This window comes from Pseudonaja textilis, chromosome 16, assembly GCF_049901715.1.
Source record: "Pseudonaja textilis isolate UNSWEBS1 chromosome 16, rPseTex1.2, whole genome shotgun sequence".
Taxonomy (NCBI): Eukaryota; Metazoa; Chordata; class Lepidosauria; order Squamata; family Elapidae; genus Pseudonaja; species Pseudonaja textilis.
In genome coordinates this window covers 3,804,233-3,816,486 of record NC_142005.1, presented here as the reverse complement: position 1 = coordinate 3,816,486, position 12,254 = coordinate 3,804,233, and the positions used below count along the sequence as shown (strand labels likewise).

The following is a 12,254-nucleotide window of genomic DNA, read 5'->3' as shown; positions in this document are numbered from 1 at the left end:
TTGAAACAATGTTAGAAAGCAATATAAGATGGTGGAGTTAACTGAAGCACTCAAGAAGCAAAATAATGGAAAGGCACCAGGCCCAGATGGACTTCCGGCAGAATTTTACAAAACATTACAAGAATCATTGAATTTTCCACTGCTAGAAGTTATGAATGAAGTTATGTTAAAGAAGAAGATACCTAAATCATGGTCAGAAGCTTATATCACACTTGTTCCAAAAGAGGAGACCGATCCATTACAAATCAAGAATTATAGACCTATCTCCCTACTAAACGCAGATTATAAAATCTTTTCTTCAATATTGGCAGAAAGACTTAAAAAATATTTAAATAATTTTATCCATCCTGACCAAAATGGATTTCTGCCAAAGAGACAAATCAAAGTCAATATGAGAGTAATCTAGGACACTTTGGAATACTATGAGGCACATCCTGAAAAACAAATGGCTTTGATATTTCTAGATGCACAGAAGGCACTTGATAATGTGAATTGGCGATTCATGTTATTACTGGCTTTCTACCACCCACCTCTTCTATGTGGCCCAAAATGTCCTCATCATCAACGTTTGCTAGGCCAGCCCCTTTTGGCACCCCAGGGACCCCCACAGTTGCATTTAGCAGGCAACTTGAAGAAGAAGCAGTGCAAGTCCATCAACAGAGATTGGACAGCCACGTGTCTGACATGGTATAGGGCAAGTTTTAACAACCAGTTCTGTGGGCGTGGCCGGGTGGGTGTGGCTGAGTGGGCATGGCTTCTTCTTTTTTGCAGCACCCCCCTTTGTTTTTGGACCTCTTAGACCTCAGGGAAGCCTCCTGGGGGGGGCGTTTTTGCTCCCAGAAGGCTTCCCTGGGGCCCAAGAAGGCACAAAATGGAAGGCAGGGTGGGGCGCGCAGCATACATACATCCCGCAGCCCTTTTTGCCGCCTGGGCCTCAGGGAAGCCTCCTGGACAAAGCAGTAAGACAACGAGGGGGATCCCGGCACAGCTGATCATCGGAACAGCTGATTGTCGGGAGGGGGCAAAAGAACCTTAAAAGATACTTTGAGGAGTGACTGGGTGGGGAAGGGCGCAGTCAGTGATGTCGGGCAGGCGCAATAAAGACTGACTGGGAGGGGCGGGTGGAGAGGAGCGGGGCCAGCCAGGGGCAGGATTTGCCGGCTCTCTGAACTGCACAGAATCATAACAACCATTTCTATAGAACCAGTCCAAACTGATAGAATCCCACCCCCGGTATAGGGTCTCCTGCTTGAGCAGGGGGTTGGACTGGATGACCTCCAAGGTCCCTTCCAGCTCTATTCTGATTGGTTAATAAAGGGCCAAGCCCAGCAAAAGGAGCTGGAGACTCACTGAGAATTCCAATCCCATCAAGGAATGTCCAGAAGACTCCACGGCTTTGATCCCCAACCTGTGTCCCCGAGCATTGACAGTCTTCCCTCTCCTAAAGATAGGATTTCTCCTCCTCTCTTCTACAACCCAACGCCTGGCTCTTAAGACAGCACTGACAGAGCCAAGAGAAAGAAAGAAAGAAAGAAAGAAAGAAAGAAAGAAAGAAAGAAAGAAAGAAAGAAAGAAAGAAAGAAAGAAGGAAGGAAGGAAGGAAGGAAGGAAGGAAGGAAGGAAGGAAGGAAGGAAGGAAGGAAGGAAGGAAGGAAGGAAGGAAGGAAGGAAGGGGAAAGAGCACAGTCCCACCTAAGTCTCAACCAGAATTCCTTTAGTTCCTGAGATTTTCTTTTGCACAAAATGTTCCTTTTCCTTCCTTCTCTTTATTTATATTTGTATCCCTTCCATTCTACTACACAACACACACACACACACACACACACACACACACACACACATACCTCTGTTCTTACCTTCTGTTCCCAGGCTTGCTTTTTGCTAGCCATCTTGTATAACTTCTGTACTTTCTTGGTGTTCAATTCAGTAAACCTGGAGACAAATACCCATAGATTCCTGAAAGGAGGTGAACAGCTATTTGAATTTTCTCTTTTTAGGAGCTGAGCCAGAAGCCCAAACTTTTCATGCCAGAGGAAAGAGATGCCCCAAACAAGCAATGATGGAGAGATCCTTTCTTCTGGGGTCCAAAAGTTCCCTCTTACACAAAAATGTCTTACTTCAAACTTGAGTGATGAAGACTTCCAAGATAAAGTCTGCACAGTTGGATGCAAGCATGGCATGAGCGGGGGGATGGGGGGAGGGCAAGGAGCATGGCCCATTTGCCTGCCATCCCTTCCCTCTCCTACCTGCAGCCCCTTTATTGGACCCGGAACAATTGCCCCTGGTTGGCCCTGCCATACCCTCCCGGTCACACCCATGTCGGCAACAGGCATCGTCATTTCGAAGTTGAGGGAGAATTGAGGGAAGGAGGTGGAGGGTCCTGCAGGGGCCAACACAGGAGCGCCTCACCACCAGCCGCTCCTAACAACCATAAGGAATGTCCCGTAGGCAGCCTTGCTTCGCCACCAGCCTCTTCTATTGGCCATTATGAGCAGTCTGCAGACAGACTCATCTCGCCACCAGGCCGCTCCTAACGGCTGATCATGGCAGAGCGCGCACAGCTCCCTACCCCTGCCAAGTCCCTTTGCTGAAGACCCGGGTATGGTGCTGGCTGCAGGCCAGGTCAGTGGGCGGCAGCAATGGGGCACTTTACGACATGGGACCTTCGTCGGCTGCCACTTCCTCCACCGCCGCCGCTTTCCCTTCTGCCCTCGCCATGGTTTATGCCGTGTTCGGAGTACCACTGAGGATTCCTCCCCCTAGCCTTCTGCAGCAGACAGCCCGCCATCTCTGGGGGCAGCTCGGCCAGGACCTACACCCACCGAACCCCCACTGCTCCTCCATCCCCAGGAGCTCATCTGCTGCTCCTCCTATCGGGGCTTCAGCCAGCCGGGTACCGCTCGGGTCCCCGCCGATGCTTGGGAACCCAAAGCAGTGAAAGCATTTGGCCTCTGAGTCTGGCGGATCCTTCTGGAGGCTCTACCCATCGCCTGTCTCCAGCCCGGGCCTCCTCCTCCTTCTTGGCCTCAGAGTTGCTGCTGACCTCCTTCTCCGCCAGGCCATCAAGGCTTCCCCTCTATGCCTAGCCCGCTCCTCTTCTCTCCTGGCCTGGTGTGAGGGGGAGTTGAGATGTTCTGGAGGAGAGCGGATCCCCAGGAATTGGTTAGAGCTGCCAGATCATTTGCCACTGGGAAGCACAATCTTGCTTTTCCTGGGAAAGAGGAGGAGGAGGGGAAGGGGAACCCGATGCAGCTGAACATCTGGAGGCTGCTGGCCAGGCCAGGAGAGAAGAGGAGTGGGACAGATGGCCAGGCAGAGGAGGAGAAGGTCAGCAGCAGCGCTGAGCCTGAGGAGGAGGAGGAGGCCCAGGCTGGAGCCAGGCAACGGGTAGAGCCTCCATGAGGACCTGCCAGGCTCAGAGGCCAAGCGCTTCCACAGCTTTTGGCTCCCAGGCATCGGCGGGGACCCGAGCGGTCTGCAGCGGCTTTGCCCCCAGCTGGCCAAACGAGAAGCAGCAGACAAGCTCCCGGGGGTGGAGGAGGGGTGGGGGTTGGGGGAGTGGAGGACCTGGCCGGGCTTCCCCTGGAAATAGTGGGCCGTCTGCTGTGGAGGGCTGGGTGGAGGAATCCTTGGTGGCATTCCGAATGCGGCATAAGCCACGGCGAGGGCAGAAGGGAAAGCGATGGTGGCGGAGGAAGCAGCGGTGGTGGCTGACGAAGGTCCCAAGATACAAAGTGCCCTGCCTCTACCGCCCGCCCGCTGACCTGGCCTGCAGCCAGCACCATACCTGTGTCTGCAGCAAAGGCACTTGGTGGGGGTAGGGAGTTGTGCACGCTCCGCCATGATCACTCGATAGAAGTGGCTGGTGGCAAAGCAAGGTTGCCCACGGGACACTCCTAATGGCAAGTCCGTCCGTCCCCCCCAATTTTTCTTCACCTCATGTTGTTCAAGCGATGTGAGAAATGGCAGGGAACTAAGCCCAAATTTTGGGGGCGGGGCTTAATTTCATTTCATGCCTATAAAACAGCCTGGGCCTTCCTATGGGTGGGGGCATATTGTTGGAGTAACATGGTATTGACCTCACCCCTTTCCTAAGAGGCCTGTAGGGGGCGTGCATAAGCGCACCAATGTGCCTACTGTCCCTGTCCTATTGTTTCTTTTATATTTCTTATATGTATCCATGTACTCATAACTATGTTTATACTTATACCTGTTATCTGGTAATTGATTGACAAATCAAATAAATAAATAAAATAAATAAATAAATGAATTCAGATGAATTTGGGAAAGAAGCTTCGTCCTGCTTGAGGAAAAGTGTCCCCTGAAAGGGTAGGTTCATAGTTGGGGAGGATCTTAAAGAGACCAGACCTGGTCAGACTTATCCATGCCTCTCTTTTACACGCACGCACACACACACACACACACACACACACACACACACACTGAGTGGGGGGAGAGGGGAAGATAGGGAAAGAGGCAGAGAGAGAGAGAGACAAAGAGATACAGAGAGGGGGGAAAGAGAGAGAAAGAGAGATGTAGGGCCATGAAGAGAAAGAAAGAGCAAGAAAGAAAGGAAGGGAGAGAAAGAAAGAAAAGAGAAAGAAAGTAAAGAGAGAAAGGAAGCAAAAGGAAGAAAAGGGATAGACAAAGAAAGGGAGAGATGGAAGGAAGGGACAAAGAAAGAAAAAGAAAGGAAGAGACGGAGGGAGGAGAAAGTGAATGAGATATATGAATGGATAGATAAATACATGGAAGGAGGGAGGGAGAAAAAAAGGAGAGGAAGGAAGGACACAAACCCTGGCTTCAGAAGACTCTTTGAAGCAGCACAACAATCTAGGGCTGGCCTGCAAGGGATCTCGGAGGTCATCTAGTCCAACCCCCTGCTCCAGCAGGAGATCTTTACACGATCAAAGAATAGCAGGGTTAGAAGGATGTGTGTGTGTGTGTGTGTGTGTGTGTGTGTGTGTGTGTGTCTGTGCATGGTTGTCAAAACTCCAAAAACAATCAAGGAACTCTGGGGAGATCAGTCATAAATTAGAACACTTGCTAAGCAACTGGCCATTAAGCGAGGACCACTTGTATTTCGTTTGCCAGTCACATGGCTACCTAGCCATGCCCATCCGGTCACATGGTCACCAAGCCATGCCCACAAATTAAGCCATGCCTACAGGACCGGTTGTTACAAAATTTGAATCCCACCCCTGGATGGAACTGAGAAAAGATTTCAGCATTAAGTGATAATCAGTTGGTTCCTTCTCATGATCCCATTAACACGCATTTCTCCACTCTTCTTACACCCATAACTTTAAGGTGTGATATCAGAACAATCTTGATAATTTCACGTGAACTGAAAGCCTTGGACCTGCTTCCCAGGAGCAGAAGGCCCATTGCTCCATCCCAGAGTGGGTGAAAGGGAGGCATGGATGGCTCTGGCCAGGTCTGGCCTCAAGAGCCTCCCAGATTATGAACCTGCCCCTTCAGGGAACACTTTCCCCAAGCAGGACGAGATGAAGCTTCTTTCTCCCAATGGGACCAAAAGGACCTCCATCCAATCACGATTCAATCCCATCTGATACAGTCCAAGCCTGGATTCAGGCCCCGGTCAGCAGAATTGCCACCTTCTTTGCTATTCTGGGCCCAAGGAGCAAACAACCAGAAGCTACTTGTGACACATTCCCCAGCCCTTGTGGGTTTCTCACCCATTTGATGGAGACCCTTAATTGTACGTGGTTCACAATACCAAAGCCTCCTAAGCAGCCTAAGGGAAAAAATCCAGTTTCTACTGCCCAGATTCAATTCTCACTGAAGGTCAACCACCTTTGGGGAATAGCATCAGCCCTCTTGAAATGGGCCCTCAGGCTTTGGAAAACAGAGAGAAGACACCAAACTTTCTCCTACCTTGTTGAGCAACTTTAGCCGTGAAAGAGCACGTTGGATGATAGAAAGTCTCTGTCTTTCAAAATACGCCAGAGTCTCTTCCCTGGGATCATCCCTGGGAAGAAGCAAGAAGCCCCAAATGCCCAGATCTGCTGCTACCTCTCCATCTGGGTCCATGTGCAGTTTAAAGTCTGAAATATTGACAAACTCATTCTTCTCCAGGAAAGGATGGAACTAGAATGGGAACATGCACCAATTTTAAAAGCAGAAAACTTTGTTTATTATCCCTTTTTCACATTTGAATCTTTCTTTTGTAGTTGTCTAATTTACAGACTTGCTTCATTAGGAAAATAGGTGTTACAAGAGATAGATAGATCTTACAAGAGAATGAAAAAAGTTCACAAAAATTTGTCGATCATATCCCGACAATATAGATTTTGACAAAATATAGTTGAACATAAAAAAGGAGATTTATGAACTCCCTGAAAGCAACAGGTTGGTTATCAGAAACACGGATTTGTCAAGAAGAAAATTGTCAGGGTAATCCTCTCCCAGGAAGCCAGAAAGGAAACCTGAGCTAGGCCCACTTCACTGTAATGCTGCACTGACAGGATTTGGGGAGCCAGAAAGTACAAATCTCTCACGACCCCTTTTTTTATGCAGCTGTAGGTGTCCTCCTCTTATCTGCTTCTTCCCCAGGCAGAATCTCTCCTCCACCCCCCAAAAGTCATTCTCTCCTATCACTGCCCTTTCTAAATGGATTGTGGGAAAGGTGGGGATATAACTTATGTGCTCCATGCAAGTCATCCTCACATATTATTTCATTTCCTAAATACATTCTGGAAATACTGCTGATATAACTTGATCTCAGGAAATAGTAACAATTTGGGGGTATGATTAGAAACCCAGTTGAGGAGTGGATGGTATGATAATTAAGTGGATAAAAACTGATTTAAAAATGGTACTGAAATAGTTTTTAATCTTTGTCATAAAAGTGGGATGATATAACGTTTTGTCATAATTCATCAATATTTCTATGTTGTCATTAATATAATAGAGTTGATAAATCGCTATCATACAAGATTTATAACAATTCTCAGGCAAATGTACTTTGATCTTATTTAAAGATTACTAAATTTCCAGAAAAATATTTCTGATTTCCCCCTAGAAACAACTGTATGACTAAAAAGCAGTAGAGAAATATCTGGGTTTTAGGATTTGATAAATTATAGTATCTCCTATAAGAACATTAATGATGCACTGGATAAAGGATTGTGCCAAGCTTGATAAGTGTGTAAGGGAGCCAGTTTGAACTACTGGTTAAGCCCCCAAGTAGAAAGCAAGAGGCTGTGAATTCAAGTACTTCCTTGATCATGAAGCAAGCTGGGGGGTTTGTGGCCAGTCTCTCAGCCCAACTCAACTTACAGGGTTGTTGTTGTGGGAAAAATAAACACACAACTACTCATTGGTACTCAGCCCCCAAACTCATTTACTCCTCTGTAAAGGGTGAAATCCAAATTCCAGGAGGAATATTTCAGGTAGCTCCCTGTGTCCCAAATGTAGCACTAAGGAGGGAGGCGAGACTATCCAAAATAAAAACAGATACATAGTTTACATTTTTGCACCTTGCTTAAAACTCCTCTTTTCCCGGCAGCTGTGGTGAGGCCGGGAGGGTGGCATGCACACTGCAGACACTTACGGGAGGCTGCCAGAGCCAGGAGCGCCGCCTCTGCCACCCGCAAGGTCCAGGGGTGGTGCGCAAAGTGCCGCTGCTGCAGCCGCCACCACCATGTGTGGAGGCTCTTTTTTCCTTTTCCCACTGCCCGGTGCTGATTTGAGCCGGATCATTCAGTTTGTCCCAGACTGTGTGTGTGTGTGTGTGTGTGAGAGAGAGAGAGAGAGAGAGATGTGGGGGCATGAAGAGAAAGAAAGAGGAAGGGAGAGAAAGAAAGAAAGAGAAAGAAAGAAAGAGGGAGAGAAAGAGAGAAAAAAGGAAAGAAAGAAAGAAAGAAAGAGGAAAGCAGAGAAAGAAAGAGGAAAGAGAGAGAGAATGGAGAAAGTGAATGAGATATATGAATGGATAGATAAATACATGGAAGGAGGGAGGGAGGGAGAGAAAAAGGAGAGAAAGGAAGGACAGAAACCCTGGCTTCAGAAGACTCTTTGAAGGAGCACTGCAATCTAGGGCTGGCCTGCAAGAGATCTCAGAGGTCATCTAGTCCAACCTCCTGCTCCAGCAGGAGATCCTTACACAATCAAAGAATAGCAGGGTTAGAAGGCGCTGTGTGTGTGTGTGTGTGTGTGTGTGTGTGTGTGTGTGGTTGTCAAAACTCCAAAAACAGTCAAGGAGCTCTGGGGAGATAAATTAGAACACTTGCTAAGCAACTGGCCATTAAGCGAGGACCACTTGTATTTGGTTTGCCAGTTACCTGGCCACACCCACCTAGTCACATGGCCAGAAAGCCACACCCACAAATTAAGCCACTCCCACAGAAACAGTCGTAAAAAAATGTTGAATCCCACCACTGAGCTCATGGCCTGCTATGCTGCATCTCCTATCAGGACTCAGGGATTCACTTTGTGACGCCTCTCCTAATAAAATATCCAGGAAATACGGAACTGTTCTACGTGCAACTACAGTTATCAGATCAGTAGGAAGGAGTTTCTCTAAATGGGGCCAAATTCTGTTCTGCTGTAACGCAAAATTATGTATTTATTTATTTAGGACATTTATGTTGCTACATGACTCAGAATTAGGCAGACTCTAACTGCCCATTGACTGTCATTTACTTTTATTTTTCTATTATTATTATTATTGTTGTTGTTGTTATTTATAATGCTGGTCTGTGCCTATAATAAAAGTGGATGGGTTGAAGGAGGAAGCTGTGTTGGAGACATTTGCCATCTTGAGTTATTTGTAAATAAATACATGTTTATGAAAACAATCTCAAAATCGTCCTTGACTGAAACCTGAAACTGAGTCTTGAGAGAAGACAAAGAGGAGATTATGAAAGCAGCTTCTCCAACTTACAAAATCCCTCAGTTGGACAAGGGAGGATTCAACACTCTTCCAATGACTGAAAGAGGTGTTGGGAGTTAAAACCCTCCCCTCTCCTAGGAAAATGAAACATTTTAGGATATACTAAAAAGGCAGAATATTTCCCCTAAAAAGAAAAGTAGAAACTCAAGAGAGCCTGAAACAGCCCCACTCCCACCTTTGCTAATGGACCATTACTCTGGCCTGGGCCAGTCTATTTTACATAACAAAGATCTACTCCAGGTAAAGCTACATAGGAATTGCCCAAAGCCCTTTCATTACATCACCATCCAGCTAGGCTCAACCAAGCCTGGGACTCAGGAAAGCCTACAGAGATGCACCTACATGGCCCCATGGGAGTCTGACAAGCAATCAGAATACAAGCTCCACTTCAAATCCCAACAGAGGGCATAAAACTCTCAGCATCTCAGCCCTTCTTTCCTCAACCAAGGCATGTGCTCCTGTCCACCATTAAACCATCCTCCAAGCAGTCACCATGTTTCCAGCATCTTTCTTCAGGTCTGCTCCCTGTTATTCCGGAGCGTCAGATAGGAGCAATTAGATGGTGCAAATCGGTTGACCTTTTGAAGTACAAAAAGGTTGAGATATTCCCCTCCTCCTCCGGATTCCTTCTCCAAAGGATCTCAGATTAATGGATCCCTATAGGGACCCCCATACCTGCCAAGGCTGCAGCCTCAGAGCCCCCAACCTCTTTTCTCCCTCCTTTCTTCCCCTCCTCAATCTGGAGGAATAAGCAGCATTCATGGCCTGGGCCAGAGTCTTCATGGTACTGTGACTAATTGAATTGTACCTTCGATTTACAAATGCACCATGGGATAAATCCACAGGAAAAGCTCGCACACGAAAATCATGTGGATGTTCCATGTTTTCCATTCCGGAGAACATGAAAATGAGCTTAATTTTGACAACAGAGCTCTTCTTCAAAATTATCTATTCCATTAAGTTCTATCTTCCATTTTGATATCTGCCTTGGGATAACTCCACAGGGAAAGCTTGCACACGAAAACTATGTGGATGTTCAATGTATTCCTCCCCGAAGAACAGGAAAATGAGCTTAATTTTGAAATCCAAGCTCCCCTTCAAAAGTTATGTACTCCGACTAAATTGAATTGTACCTTCTATTATCAAATATGCCTTGGGATAACTCCACAGGAAAAGCTCGCACATGAAAATCATGTGGATGTTCAATGTTTTCCACCCCGAAGAACATGAAAATGAGCTTAATATTTAAATCAGAACTCTGTTTCAAAATTTTGGATTCCTAGTCCATTAAGTTCTATCTTCCATTTAGATGTCTGCCTTGGGATAACTCCACAGGAAAAGGTCGCCCATGAAAACTATATGGATGTTCAATGTATTCTTCCCCGAAGAACAGGAAAATGAGCTTAACTTTGAAATCCAAGCTCTGCTTCAAAAGTTATGTACTCCGACTAAATTGAATTGTACATTCTATTTTCAAATATGCCTTGGGATAGCTCCACAGGAAAAGCTTGCACATAAAGACAGATAGCAAAATTGAAGATAGAACTTAATAGAATACATAATTTTGAAGGAGAGCTCTGATGTCAAAATTAAGCTCATTTTCATGTTCTCCGGGATGGAAAACATGGAACATGCACATAGTTTTCGTGTGAGCTTTTCCTGTGAGTATCCCAAGGCATATTTGAAAATAGAATGTACAATTCAATATAGTGGAGTACATAACTTTATTTCAAAATTAAGCCATTTTCCTGTTCTTCGAGTCATTGAACATCCACATAGTTTTTAGTGTGCACTTTCCCTGTGGAGTTATCCAAGCATATTTAATCGAAGGTACAATTCAATTTAGTCGAGTACATAACTTTGAAGCAGAGCTTGGATTTCAAAATTAAGCTCATTTTCCTATTCTTCAGGGAGGAATACATTGAACATCCACATAGTTTTCGTGTGCGACCTTTCCCTGTGGAGTTATCCCAAGGAAGATATCAAAATGGAAGATAGAACTTACTGGAATACATAATTTTGAAAAAGAGCTCTGTTGTCAAAATTAAGCTCATTTTCATGTTCTCCGGGATGGAAAAAATTGAACTTCCACATGATTTTCGTTTGTGAACTTTTTCTGTGGAGTTATCCCAAGGCGTATTTGAAAATCGAAGATACAATTCAATTGAGTCAGAGTACATAACTTTTGAAGCAGAGCTTGGAATTCAAAATTAAGCTCATTTTCCTTTTCTTCGGGAGGAATACATTGAACATCCACATAGTTTTAGGTAATGCGACCTTTCCTGTGGAGTTATCCCAAGGCAGATATCTAAATGGAAGATAGAATTTAATGGTCTAGGAATACAAAATTTCGAACCAGAGTTCTGAATTTAAGATTAAGCTCATTTTCATGTTCTCCGGGATGGAAAACATGGAACATCCAAATGATTTTCGTGTGCGAGCTTTTCCTGTGGAGTTATCCCAAAGCGTATTTGAAAATCGAAGGCACAAATCAATTAGTCAGAGGACATAACCTTTGAAGTAGAGCTTGGATTTCAAAATTAAGCTCACTTTCATGTAATTCGCGGAGGAATACATTGAAAATCCCCATAGTTATCGTGTGCTACCTTTCCCTGTGGAGTTATCCCAAGGCAGATATCAAAATGGAAGATAGAAATTAATGGACTAGGAATACAAAATTTCGAAGCAGAGTTCTGATTTTAAGATTAAGCTCATTTTCATGTTCTTCGGGTTGGAAAACATTGAAAATCCACATGATTTTCATGTGTGCGCTTTTCCTGTGGAGTTATCCCAAGGCGTATTTGAAAATCGAAGGTACAATTCAATTTAGTCAGAGTACATAACTTTTGAAGGGGAGCTTGAATTTTAAAATTAAGCTCATTTTCCTGTTCTTCGGGGAGGAATACATTGAATATCCACATAGTTTTCGAATGCAACCTTTCCCTGTGGAGTTATCCCAAGGAAGACATCAAAATGGAAGATAGAACTTAATGGAATACATAATTTTGAAGAAGAGCTCTGTTGTCCAAATTAAGCTCATTTTCATCTTCTCCAGGAAGGAAAACATGGAACATCCACATAGTTTCAGTATACGAGCTTTTAATGTGGAGTTATCCCAAGGCGTATTTGAAAATCGAAGGTACAATTCAATTTAGTCACAGGACATAACTTTTGAAGCAGAGCTTGGATTTTAAAATTAAGCTCATTTTCCTGTTCTTCGGGGAGGAATACATTGAACATCCACATAGTTTTCGTGTGCGACCTTTCCCTGTGGAGTTATCCCAAGGCAGATATCAAAATGGAAGATAGAACTTAATGGTCTAGGAATACAAAATTT

The 12,254-nt window shown here is 45.2% G+C and overlaps 1 long non-coding RNA gene across 1 annotated transcript; it reads right to left on the bottom strand.

Annotated features, from left to right (window-relative positions):
* Positions 1 to 5,935: 5,935 nt before the first annotated feature.
* On the bottom strand, positions 5,936 to 9,706 carry LOC148124555 (uncharacterized). The gene is made up of 2 exons (XR_015739680.1): positions 9,593 to 9,706; positions 5,936 to 6,111 (listed from the first exon to the last, which is right to left on the bottom strand). It is a non-coding gene; the product is annotated as an uncharacterized LOC148124555 (long non-coding RNA).
* Positions 9,707 to 12,254: the final 2,548 nt, after the last annotated feature.